Source organism: Simochromis diagramma, unplaced genomic scaffold (genome assembly GCF_900408965.1).
Source record: "Simochromis diagramma unplaced genomic scaffold, fSimDia1.1 OVJJ01000297.1, whole genome shotgun sequence".
Classification (NCBI taxonomy): domain Eukaryota; kingdom Metazoa; phylum Chordata; class Actinopteri; order Cichliformes; family Cichlidae; genus Simochromis; species Simochromis diagramma.
The window spans coordinates 145,052-158,725 of record NW_024386796.1 but is presented as its reverse complement, the minus strand read 5'-3'; the positions used below and the strand labels follow the sequence as shown (position 1 = coordinate 158,725).

The 13,674-nt window shown below is 49.4% G+C and overlaps 1 pseudogene; it reads right to left on the bottom strand.

The window, feature by feature from the left end:
• Positions 1 to 3,029: 3,029 nt before the first annotated feature.
• On the bottom strand, positions 3,030 to 7,869 carry LOC120729321 (annotated as a pseudogene).
• Between the last annotated feature and the right edge of the window lie 5,805 nt (positions 7,870 to 13,674).

Here is a 13,674-nt window from a genome sequence, read left to right as displayed (position 1 = left end):
TTATATCGCAAAGGCTCATCTCCCCTCTGTTGTCCTTAAACATAAAAAATAGACATAATAATTCATAAAAATTCATCATCTCATTCATATAAAAATCCATCACCAAACTTACACAATACAACCATTCTGTTCCCAAATAAAACATTAAAACTATACAACTCATACCTGATCACACACTTGATTTGTCCATAACCAGTTTTTTAACCTTTGCCTTAAACAAATTGAGTGTAGTAGAGCATTCTCTAATGGGCTGAGGAAGACTGTTCCACAGAGTGCCTCCTGGACAGAGAGGACGTTCTGCCCAAATGCTGTCCGTCTGTGGGGTATAAACAAGTCTCCTCGGATTGTAGCTCCAGTGGTCCTGTCTGAGCTTTCTTTATGCCTAATGAACTGCTTTACAGGAATTCAATTTTATTTATATGGCGTCAGATCACAACAAAAGTCGCCTCAAGGCGAAAAGTTTGTATAATTATTTATCCTTGTTGTGCAAACAAGCAAAACTTAATAAATGTAGAGTTTGAGTAACAAACCTGAAAAGAAACACTGGGAACGACACACGAAATAGAGCAGGAGAAAGGAAAAAAAAAAAAAAAAGTGGGCGATAAAGGAATGAGAATAAGATTAGGGGATAGAGAGAGATAAAGAGGGGAATGACGAGATGAGAGGGGAATTAGAGACGAGAGAGCCGGGGGCATAAGAGAGAGAAGGGGGCATGAGAAGGAGAGCTGTTGAAAGAGCGAGAGAGAGAGAGATATATATAGGGGAAGATAGGAAATGATGGTAAGAGAGCGAGATCGAGCAGGTGCAGATAGTAGAGACTAGAATATGCGGTAATAGATTATATATTCTCAGGTTAGTATATATATATCTCTATTATATCCGTATGATAATAGGTTAATACTATATATATGTTGAAGAGAGAGCTATATTGTTCATTATATATCTATTATCTTATCTGTTACCTATATCTATATCGATGTGATAAATCTCATATATCTATATATGTTAAATCTCTCTACACATATATATATCATGTAACCTATATATATCATATACATCTGTTCAGATCTCTATATCTGTAACTCTATATCTCTATCTCTCTCTATCTCGTTCATATCTCTCTATATCTAACTATGTTAATAATATCTATTCTGTTAATATATCTGGTTAATATATCTATATTTTTCATCTATATATATCTATGTTAATATAATATATATATGTTCACATACTATGTTCATAATGATAATGTTACTATATCTATATATATGTTCCTTCTAATCTCCTATCTATATCATAAATATGTTTCATTCATATATATGTTACTCTTCTATATATGTTAATATCTTAATATGTTCATCATATATACTATCTTATATCAATATGATATATTTATATAACTTGTTCCTCTAACTCTATCTATATCAGCTTGTTAAGTTATATATATCGCTTCCTATAAATATGTTACTAAATCTCTCTATCAGCGATATATCATATATAAGTTAATATATAATATATCTGTTTCCTCTCTATATCTATGTTTTCCTACTATATCTCTAAAATCTGTTAATATATCTCTATATCTCTGATCATACTATCTGTTCCTCTATCTCTCATTCGTCTATATCTAACTCTGTTCCTATCTCTGTTACTATAACTATGTTCATATATATATCGATCTATCTGTTCCTCTATATATTATATGGTCCTCTATCTCTGTCTATATCGATGTATATATATCTGTTCCTCTCTATCTCTGTTAATATCTATCTCAATCATGTTAAATATATCTCCTGTTAATAGATCTCTCACTCCGTTCCCTCTCTCTCTCTCTGTTCCTCTCTCTCTCTCTCTCTCTAAATACGTTACTCTCTCTATCTGTGTTACTATTCTATCTTTATCTATTATCAATCATTGTTCTCTATATGTTACTCTAAATCCTTATGATCTACCTCTTCTCTCTATCTCTCTTGTCTCTCTCTCTCCTCTCTCGGTTCCTCTCTCCCTCTCTCGTCGCATCTCCTGCTCCTTCTTCTGCTTCCTCTCTCTCTCTCTCGCTGTTCCTCTCTCTCTCGCCTCTCTTTCCCTCTCCTCTTGCTCTTCCTCACTCATTTTCCTCTCTCATCTCCTCCTTCCCTTTGCTCTCTCTCTGTCCTCTCTCTCTCTCTCTCCTCCTCTTTCTCTCTCTCTCCTCTCCTCTCTGTCTCTCTCTTCTCTCCCTCTCTGTTCCTCCCTCTCTCTGCTTCTCTCTCTGTTCTCTCTCTCTCTCTACTCTGTTCTCCTCTCTCTCTCTCACTCTGTTCCTCTCTCTCTCTCTGTCTTTCTCCTCTCGTCCCTCCTCTCTCTGCTTTCTCTCTCATCTCTCTCTCTCACTCTGTTCCTCCTCTCTCTTCCTCTCTTCTCTCTCTCTCACTCTGTTCCTCTCTCTCTCTCACTCTGTTCCTCTCTCTCTCTCTGTCTCTCTCTCACTCTGTTCCTCTCTCACTCTCTCACTCTCTCTCTCTCTCTCACTCTGTTCCTCTCTGTCTCTCTCTCTTTTCCTCTCTCTCTCACTCTGTTCCTCTCACTCTCACTCTGTTCCTCTCACTCTTCTGTGCTCTCTCTCTCTCTCTGTCTCCTCTCTCTCTTCTGTTCCTCTCTCCTCTGTTCTCTCTCTCTCTCTCGCTCTTCTCTTCCTCACTCTGTCCTCCTACTCTTCCTCGCTCTTCACTTCTCTCTCTCCCTCACTTGTTCCTCTCTCTTCACTCTGTTCCTGCTCCTCTCCTCTCTCACTCTTCTCTCTCTCTTGTTCCTCTCCTTCCTCTCTCTGTTCCTCTCTCTCTTCCTCTCTCTTCTTCTCTGTTCTCTCTCTTCTCATCTCCCTCTCACTCTGTTCCTCTCTCTGGCTCTCTCGTCCTCTCTCTCTCCTCTGGTTCCTCTCACTCTCACTCTGTTCCTCTCACTCTGTCTCTCTTCTGTCTCTCTCTCCTCTCTCTCTCTGTCCTCTCTCTCTCTCTCTCTCTCTGTTCCCTCTCCTCTGTTCCTCTCCTCTCCTCCTCTCTCTGTTTTCCTCTCCTCTCTCTCTCTCGTTCCTCTCTCTCTCTCTCTTCTCTCCTCTGTCTCTCATCCTCTTCTCTCTTGTTCTCCTCCTCTCTCTCTGTTCTCATCTCTCTTCTCTCTTGTTCCTCTCCTTCTCGTTCTCTCTCTCTCTCACTCTGTTCCTCTCTCTCTTCTTTCTCTCTCTCTGCTCCGCTCTCACTCTCTCCTCTCTCTCTCTGCCTTCCTCTCATCTTTCTCTCTCCTGTCTCTCTCCTCATCTCTGTCTCCCTCTCACTCTCACTCTGTTCCTCTCACTCTCTTCACTCTCTCTCTCTCTCTGTTCCTCTCACTCTCTCTCTCTCTCTGTTCCTCTCACTCTGTCTCTCTCTCTCTCTCTCTCTGTTCCTCTCTCTCCTCTCTCTCTCTCTCTCTCTCTCTCTCTGTTCCTCTCACTCTGTTCCTCTCTGTTCCTCTCACTCCGTTCCTCTCTCTCTGTCCCTCTCTCTCTCTCTCTCTCTCACTCTGTTCCTCCCTCTCTCTCTCTCTCTCTGTTTCTCTCACTCTCTCTCTCTCACTCTGTTCCTCTCTCTTTCTCTCACTCTCTCTCTCACTCTGTTCCTCTCTCTCTCTCACTCTGTTCCTCTCTCTCTCTCTGTCTCTCTCTCACTCTGTTCCTCTCTCACTCTCTTCTCTCTCTCTCTCTCACTTGTGCTCTCTCTACTGTTCCTCTCTCCTATTCTCTCTCACTCCGTTCCTCTCTCTCTCTCTGTCCTCTCTCTCTCTCTCTCTCTCACTCCGTTCCTCTCTCTCTCTCTGTTCCTCTCTCTCTCTCTCTCTCTCTCACTCTGTTCCTCCCTCTCTCTCTCTGTTTCTCTCACTCTCTCTCTCTCACTCTGTTCCTCTCACTCTGTTCCTCTCACTCTCTCTCTCGCTCTCTGCTGCTCTCACTCTCTCGGCTTTCCCGTTCCTCTCTCTCTCTCTGTCTCTCTCTCACTCTGTTCCTCTCTCACTCTCTCATCTCTCTCCCTCTCTCTCACTCTGTTCCTCTCTCTCCTCGTTCCTCTCTCCTCCTCCCTGTTCCTCCTCTCTCTCTCTGCCTCTCTCTCTCTCTCTGTCTCTATCTCTCTCTCTCTCTCGGTTCCTCTCTCTCTCTCTCGGTTCCTCTCTCTCTCTCTGTTCCTCTCTCTCTCTCTCTCTCTCTCTCTCTCATCTGCCGTCTCGCCTCTCTCTCTCTCTCTCATCTCTGTTCTCTCACTGCTGTTCCTCTCTCTCTCACTCTGTTCGTCTCACTTCTGCTCGCTCTGTGCCGCCGCGCGCGCGCGCGGCGCGCGCGCGCGGGCGCGCGCTGGGCCCGCGCGCGCGCACGCGGTGCACCGCGCTCTTGGGCGCGCGTGGGCCGCGCTCTCGCACGGGGGCCGCGCACGCGCACGCGGGGGCGGCACGCGGGCGCGCGCTGGGCCGCGCGCGCGCGCGCGGGGCCGCGCGCGCGCGCGCACCGCCTGGTGCCGCGCACGCGGGGCGCGCCGCGCGCAGCGCGTGGGCCGCCCTCGCGCTCGGGGGCCTCGCGCGCGCGCGCGCGGGCCGCGCACGCGGGAGCCGCGCGCGCGCGGCCGCGACTGGGGCCGCGCGTCGCTCGCACGCGGTCCGCGCGCGCGCGCGCGGGCGCGCGCGGACGGGTTCTCGCGCACTCGCGCACGAGCGCGCGCTCGCGCACGAGGGGCCGCTCTCGGGCTCTCTCGTGGGGGCCCGGCGCGTCGCGCACGCGGGGCCGCGCCCGCGCATCTCCGGGTCCGCTCACGTCTCGTGCTCTCGCGCTCTTCTGAGTTCAGCTCGCGCTCGGTTTCCTCTCTATCGTGCCGCTCGCTCTCTCTCTCGCTGGCGCACTCTGTGCCGCTCGCTGTCGCTCGCACGCTCGCGCGGCACGCGGGGCCGCGCACTCGGTCGCTCTTGGGGTTCCCTCTCTCTCGCTCGCTCTCGCGGTCGCGCGCGGTGCCGCCCGCGTCTCGCACCGCGTTCCCCTCTCTCGGGGCGAGCTCTGGCCTCTCGCGGCTCACGCGGGGCCTCTGCACGCTCACTTGGGGTCCGGCGTCACGCTGGGCTCGCTTTCTGGGCCTCTCTCGCTCTCGCTGTTCCTCGCTCTCGCTCTCCGCGGTTCCGCGCACGCTGGGGCCGCTCTCTGCTCTCTCGTGTGCCTCCCGCTCGCTGCGCGGTTTCCGCTCTCTTCGCGCCTCGGGGCCTCGCACCTGGTGCCGCGCTCTCGCGCGCGCTCTTCGTGCCGCCCTGCCTCTCGCTGAGGTGCCGCTCTCTCTCTCTCTCTCGGGTCCGCTCACTCGGTTCCTCGCGCTCTCACCGCTGGGCCTCTCACTCTCTCTCTCTGTTCCTCTCACTCTCTCTCTCTCTCTGTTCCTCTCACTCTCTCTCTCTCTGTCTCTCTCTCATATCGTTCTTTCTCCTCTCTCACTTGTTCCTTCACCTCTCGCCTCTCTTGGGCCGCTCACCTGGGCTGCGCGCTCTTCTCGCTCTGGGCGCGCGATCGCGCTCGAGGTTGCCCGCGCTCTCGCGCGTCGGGGCGCGCGTGCTCTCGGCGGGGCCTCGCCGTCTCTCGCGCGCGCGCGCGCGGGGCGCGCACACGAGCTGGGGCGCGAGCGCACTCCGGGTCCTTCGCGAGCGCCTCGTCGCGCGCCGCGCTCGGCGGGTCCTCGCTCTCGCCTCTCTCGCTTGGGCCGCGCCTTTCTCGCGCTCGGGCCTCTCTCTCTCTCTCCGTCGGGCTCTCGCGCGCGCGTCGAGCGCGAGCGGTGTGCCTCGCACACTGCGCTGGGTCGCGCGCGTCACTCTGTTTCCGCGCCCTCTCGCTGCGCGCGCGCGCGGGGGCCTCGCGCTCGCGCTCTCGCGCGCGGTTGCCGCTCACTCTCGCGCGCGGGGCCGCGCGCTCGCACGCGGGTGCCGCGCGCGCGCACGTGGCCGCGCTCTCGCTCTCGCGGGGCCGCGTCACGACGTCTCCTGGGGCGCGCGACACGCGGGGCCGGCGCTTGTCGCGCAATTCGACGCGCCACGCAGGGCCGCGCTCTGTCTGCCGCACTCGTGCCTCGCGCGCTCGCTGTCGCTCCCGCACGCGGGGCCTCGCTCACGCGCTCACTCGCCGCGCACGCGCGACGGGTGCCTCGCTTTCTAGTGCAGCTCTTCTCTCTATCTCTCACTACGTTCCTCTCTCGATCTCTGTGCCGCTCTCTCGCGCTCTCTCTCACTCAGTTCGCGCTCGCTCTAGGTTCCTATCTCCGCTCTCTCTCGCACTACGTTCCTTCTCTCTCTCTGTGTCCTCTCTCTCTCTCTCTCTCACTTGTTTCCTCCCTCTTAGCTCTGTTTCTCTCACTATCTCGCGCACTCGTTCCTATCCAGTGCTCTCAATCTCTCTCTCTCTCGATCACTCGGGGCAGAGCGCAGATCTCACTATCGTGCCTCTCTCTCTCTCCTGTAGAGTCTCTCACGCTGTGTCAGCGCTCACTCTCGAACTCTGCGCTCTGCGCTCTCTCTCTTCCCTCTCACATGTTCATCTATAGCTGTCTCGCTCTGTTCCTATCTCTCTCCTATGTACTATTCATCTCACTATGTGCCTATCACTCTGTACTCTCTCTCTCTCTCTCTGTTCCTCTCTCTCTCTGTTCCTCTCTCTCTGTTCCTCTCTCTCTGTTCCTCCCTCTCTCTCACTCTCTCTCTCTCACTCTGTTCCTCTCTCTCTCACTCTGTTCCTCTCACTCTGTCTCTCTCTGTTCCTCTCTCTCTCTCTCTCTCTGTCTCTCTCTGTTCCTCTCTCTCTCACTCTGTTCCCCTCTCTCTGTCTCTCTCTGTTCCTCTCTCTCTCACTCTGTTCCTCTCACTCTCACTCTGTTCCTCTCACTCTGTCTCTCTCTGTTCATCTATCTCTATATATATCTATGTACTATATCGTTCTCTATAATCTATCTGTTCCTATATATCTATTATCCGTTAATCTAACTTGTTACTATTATCTCTATCTCATGTTCCTTGTACACTCTATCTCTCTGTTCATCTCTCTCCCTCTCTCTGTCCTTCACTCTGTTCATCTCTCTCTCTATCTCTCTTGTTCCTCAATCTCCTATCATATGATTCCCTCCTAATCTCTCTCTATAATTGTTTACTCTCACTCTGTTCCTCTCACTATATCTGTCCCTCTAACTCTCTCTCTCTAGGTCTACTTCAATATGTTACTTCTATTCTCTAACTCTGTCCTCTCACTATCTCTCTCTCTGTTCCTCTAACTCTCTCTCTCTTCTCTCGTTCATTCTCACTCTGTCTCATCTATATCTCTCTATGTTAATCTATCTCCTATCTATCTGTTAATATCTCTACTCTGTTCTCTCTCTCTGTCTTCTCGTCTCCTCTATCTCTCTTCTCCAGTCTCTCTGTTCCGTTCTCATCTTGTCTCTCTCTCTCTCTCTCTCATATCTCTTTCCTCTATCATAATCTCTGATGTTCTATCTAACTCTGTTAATTCTCTATCTCTCCTCTACTTCTCTGTTCTCTCTTCTCTCTCCTCTCTCTCTGTTCCTCTCACTCTCTCTCTCTGTTCCTCTCTCTCTCACTCTGTTCCTCTCTCTCTCACTCTGTTCCTCTCACTCTCTCTCTCTGTTCCTCTCTCTCTCTCTCTCTCTCTTCTGTTTCCTCTCTCTTATCTCTCTTCTCTGTTCCCCTCTCACTCTCTCTCTTGTCTCCTCTCTCTCTCACTCTGTTTCCTCTCTCTCTCACTCTGTTCCTCTCTCCTCTTCCTGTCCTCCACTCTCTCACTCTGTTCCCTCTCTCCTCACTCTGCATCCTCTCTCCTCTTACTCTCATCTTGTACCTCTCCTCTATTCTTCTCTTCCTCTACTCTGATCTCTCTCTCTCTCTCTCTGTTCCCTCTCTCTCTCTCTCTGTTCCTCTCTCTCTCTCTTCGTTCCTCTCTCTTCTCTTCTTCTCCTCTGTTCCATCTCTCCGCTATAGTTTTCCTCTTCCACCTCTTGCGTCTCTCTCTGCCTATTGTCCTCTTCTCTCCTTCTTCTATGTTCTCTCACACTCTCGTGTCTCTCTTCTCACCGTCTCGTCTCTTCCTCTCTCTTCCTTCGTCTCTTCTCTCTCTGTTCCTCTCACTCTCTCACTCTGTTCCTCTCTCTCTCACTCTGTTCCTCTCACTCTCTCTCTCTCTGTTCCTCTCACTCTCTCTCTCTCTCTGTTCTCTCACTCTGTCTCTCTCTCTCTCTCTCTCTGTTCCTCTCTCTCTCTCTGTTCCTCTCTCTCTCTCTCTCTCTGTTCCTCTCTCTCTCTCTCTCTCTCTGTTCCTCTCACTCTTCTCTCTCTCTCTGTCTTCTCCTCATCTTCTCTCTCTCTTCCTCTTTGTTTCCCTCTCCTCTCTCTCTCTCTTTCTCTCTCTCTCTCTCTTTGTTCCTCTCTCTCTCTCTCTCTCTGTTCCTCTGTGTCTCCTCTCCCTCTGTTCTCTCTTCTCTCTCTCTCTCTCGTGTTCCTCTCACACTCCTGTGTCTCTCTCTCACTCTGTTCCTCTCCTCTCTCTCTCTCTCTGTTCCTCTCTCTCGCTCTCTCTCTCTCTGTTTTCCTCTTCTTCTCACTCTGTTACTCTCCTCTTCACTCGGTTCGTCTCTCTCTCACTGTTCCTCCTCCGCTCCCCCCCCCCTCTCTCTCTTTCTGGTCTGACAATCAAGCGGCATAAACGGGAAAGGTGGCACAAAGACCTTCTTTCTATTATAATTAAACGTCCGCTCTTATTAAATAAGATATGCACCCTTATCAACAAAGTGATCATCTGACTTAAATGTATAGATTAACTCTTCATATTGTATATCCCAGTAACTATTTAAGTTCGTTCATACTACCACCCCACCTAATAAGTCTACTACGTGACGTTTGTCCCTATTTGCGGACCACAGGTACCATCTCGTGTCAGTCTGCAATTCTGTTACTGAATAGATGTTGTTTGACATCTATTTAATTATTGAGAAAAAATTATTTCCTTTGTATTGTTTTACACATGCACTTAAACTAAAGTAACACGCTGGCTAGAGACTGTTCCCTATTTTTCTTTTTTTTTCTTTTTTGCTGTGATCGTCTGTGCGCAACTTCCTTGCTATTTAGGTGTGCTTTTCAATATTTTTCGCTAAGTACGTTAGATATACCACGAATATGGAGGATGGTGGCAGGTTTATAGTCGTTATTATTATTTGGATCAGTGTCTTGTGCCCGAACTATAAAATCTATGGGTGTGTTACTCCCCCAGTGTATTTTGCCCCTATATCAGGTATAACAGAATAGCTTTTTAGTGCTTTTGTTTTCTAAAACTTTTGTGTATTTGAACCCGCTATTCATACAATGCAGCCTAAGAATAATATACCATTTTAACAACCACAGCTGTCTCCCACGACCCTTCATGGTTAAAAATAACCCCAACCTACGGTATTTACTACTTTTTCGTCGTATGTTCCTTAATCTTATAGATCCTAACATCCCCTTCCCTCCCTTCCCCGCCCCCCCCTTTCCTTTTTCCTTCCCCCCTTTCCCCCCTTCCCTTTTCCTCCCCTCCCCTTTTCCCCTTCCCCTTTTCTCCTCCCCCCCCCCTTTTCTTATGAATTTGCACCGTAACTGTGCCCCGAAAAAGTCCAAATCAAAAAAATGGCTAAAAACGTTTTAATCTTTGTATCCAAGCCGTTTTATTCCCTTCTGGGGGTGGATGTCCCCCCTCTCGTTTGGGATACAAGCGTACCTACTCAGGTTCCGAATCTTAGATTTTTTAAGATCCTCTTTTAATTGTACACAACAACTGAAACTTGTCCTCTGTTTGACTGCCCCACCCCCTCCTCTCATGTCCGACACACAGAATCTAGCAGGATCCCGCATTTATTTACTCCTGTGTTTCTGAAGTGTGTTGATTTAGACATTTTAATCTCCTAATTAGACCAAATCTTAAACGAATTGTTTTTAATCTAATAATACCCTGCAAAGATATTCATGCTTACACCTCTGATTCTATTTGCTAAAAGAAACATTATCTTCGTAAATCGCCTATCAATTGCTGTATGCAAACAAGCATTGAGCACTCCTCTACTCTGCCCTTTTTTCCGCTTCAAGACTCCTTTGCCTTTCTTTACCTCCCCCTGAGCCGCCTTGCCCTGCTTTGTCCTAGGACTCTGTCCTTTTCTTCTGTCCCCCCTTTTTTGCTCGCCCCCGTTACATTGCACTCTAACCAAAGCCTCACCACCCCCTCACCCCTTTTTTTGCACCAGCTTATACAACCGTTTTAAGGCCTATTACCCCCATGTGACCATTTGGTTCCCCTTTCAGGTCACCGTGTCTCATATGCCTTTCTCTTTACCCTTTCCCAGGTTTTATGCAGCCCCCTGCCCCACTGGCCCCTTTATGTTAGATGTTTCAGTTTCCTTTTTTTTTATCTTTTCTGGTCATATGCCATCGTCCCCCCCGTCACCCTAGCTCCCGTCCAAATCTTTTTCCCTTTTGCATATGTTGGATGATAACCCTGCTCGCTTTCCTTTGAACGACCCTTTCCCCGAGCCCATGTCACCCCTCAGTAGCATGATCCCGTCAACCAGTAGTGTTTAGTTAAGAAAATATAAAATAAAAGAAAATTATTAAAGAATACCAAACCTTACATAAAACCATAGATGATTAAAAATCACCGCCCTCTACTAGGAGCTTCCCCCCCTTCAACACTCCCCCCTTTATCCCCTGCCCCTGACTCCCCCCGTCCCCCGTACCCCCTTCCTGGCTCTTTCCCCCTTTTCCCCTTTCCATGGTTTCAAATGAGCGGTCCCGAGAAAAGATGACTTGTCCTATCCAAATCTATTCCCCTTCCCCTATATCACGTCCTTCTATGCCCCACTAAAATAATTATATCGACGTTCTGCTTCTCTCCCCCCTTACTTACTTATTGTAACCCCCCCCCCCCCCCCTATATCTCTTATTACATAACGGTGTTGGCGCCCCATTGAACACCATTTCCTGGACACTAGCACATACTTTGGACAGCTCTCCCCTCTTCTCCCTTTCTCCCCCCCCCCCCCCGTCCTTCCCTGCCTTGTCTCTTCCCTCTTTCCCCTTTTTTTCCCTGTATTGTGGCAGATTGGCCTTCCCTCTCCCTGTGGAGGGATAGCAAAGGATCTTATCCCGTAGCAGCATGGTAAATTACAGATTGCACTTTTAATATATAATATTCATGTTTCCTACACACATTATACCCCCCCCAGTGTGACATTTGTGTGTCTATTTGTGGATATTCGCCCCTTTTTTTCCCCCCCACCGTTTTTGTTCAGTGTATTATATTAACTTTCCTCAAGTCTTTTCAGCTTTATCCATGTGTTAATGCTGGCATCGTTGTCTAGCTTCCGTAGTTGCTTGTTGTTTTGTGCTTGCCCTCTTCCTTTTTTTCTCTTTTTTTTGTGTCTGTAAGTTTGTTGTGTGTAGTCTGCGTGATTTTGCCTTGGCCACTTGGTTGTGTCTTAGATATCTGTTCTTTGATGTCTTGTAGTCCGAGCAGACAGGGCTCTGTAATAGTCCGCCCGTCCTCTTACTCGCCAACACACCGCTAGCCACCCACCAGCCCCTGACCCCCTCCTCCCCCTTCTGTGCTGGCTTCCCTCCTCGCTCTCCTACTGTGCTGGCGTGATGCTTGGTCCTTGATGATTGCTGGGTTGCTGTTGCCGGATTTGGAACTCGCTGCCTGAGATCTAATCGGTCCTGAATGGCAGGTATCACAGCCCCTACTGTGCCAAGCTGATGTGCCCCTCATTCTGCTGACTTCACCACCCTCGTTAGTGCATTTACTGCTGCTGGCCAGACAGCTTCCGTACCAAACTCGTTGTCTCTTTTTTCCTTTTTTTTTTCCCCTTTCCCTTTTCTTCTCTTTCTTCCTCCTCCTTCCTCCCCTCTTCTCCCTCACATATACACACCGGTCTCCTAGCGACCTCTAGTGGCTGCCCTCATGGTAGCCTTACTAGGACAACAAACAGATTTCACAACATCTCCCCCTTTAACAAAAGTACTTTAAACATAAAACAGTGTTGTCAGAACGCAGGACATCACGGGGGTAGACTACCCTCAGTCCTGATAAGGGATTATTCTGCCCTTAGAACATAGAAAGGAGATAGTCCTCAGTCTCTGAATCTGAGAGGTACTTTAATCTCCCGCCCCCTGGAAGTCACTCTCACAGGTGTGGTAGGGTGGAGAGGAGACCCCGGGACAGGGATTGGCAATGCCTGCCTTACTGGTGGTTCTTGGGAAGCAGCCGCCCCTTTAGTTGGAGTAGTCGGTGTAGCTGGAACAGTGCTCTGCTGCTGCTCCTCAGGATCAGCGGTGCCTGGGACAGGCTGAAGGTGTCGTCACGTTCCCATTCGCCATCTCCACCAAGTAGGATCTCGGCTCCTTAGACTTACTGATGACCTTAGCTGGAGTCGTCCACCCCTTTTCCCCGTCAAGCTTCACTACAACATCCTGGCCTGGGAGAAGCTCAGGAAGTGGACGAGCTGAATGTCTGCAGTTGTAGAAGAATCTGTAAGAGTCCTTAGCTGCAGCATCTCTTTGGCACACCGTGTCCCTATTGACTGGACTGGGCAGCAATGTCTTTTCGAGTACTGGGACGGTGGTGCGGATTTGACGTCCTGTCATAAGTTGAGCTGGGCTTGCACCGGTTGCTGCAATTGGTGTAGAGCGGTAACTCATTAAGGCTAAGCAGGGGTCAGGCTGTTTGACAATGTACTTGGCCGTTTGGACAGCTCTTTCAGCAGCTCCATTTGACTGGGGGTAATGAGGGCTCGATGTAGTGTGGGTGAAGCCATAACTCAGTTTGAAGTCTTGGAACTCTGATGATGTGAACTGCGTCCCATTATCACTGACCAGTTCTAACGGGATGCCCCATCTAACGAACATGTGTTTAAGCTTGTTAATGACCTGTCTGCTGGTTGTTGTAGTGAGGGAAGCAATCTCAACGTCTCTTGAAAAATAGTCAACAACGACAAGAAAGTTCTTACCCTCAAGCTCGCAAAGATCAGCTGCAATCTTTTGCCAGGGGCTATTGGGCAGAGGAGTAGTCACGAGAGGTTCCCGTCGCTGTGTAGGCTTGTGCTCTCTGCAAAAGTTGCATGACCTCACCTTATGTGTTATTTGAAGTCCAATGTTGGGCCACCACACTGTTGATCTTGCGCGCTCTCTACATTTAGTTAGTCCTTGGTGGCCTTCATGTAATTGGTCAAGGACACTGGGTCTGAGTGCTGTGGGAATTACGATGCGATCATGGTAGAGCACTAGACCATCTGATTCTGAAAGGTGGCTTCTGGCTGCATAAAAGCCTTGCAGTGGTGAGCTCTTTGCCATTCTCCGAGGCCACCCTTGTCTGATGAAGATGATTGCTTTTTGAAGCTCTGGGTCCCTCTGTGTAGCTCTACGAATTTCCTCCAACTTATGTGACTTGATAGGTTTGCTTGTCACTACGTTGCTCACATATGCCTTGACCTGGCTGTCTGTCTCGGACGGGTAGCATCCGTGCAGTGGATGTCTGGAGAGTGCGTCCGCCACCACTAACTTTTTACCGGGAACATGCTCAGCAGTGACAGCAGTGAATCGCATCAGTCGCATCAGCAATCT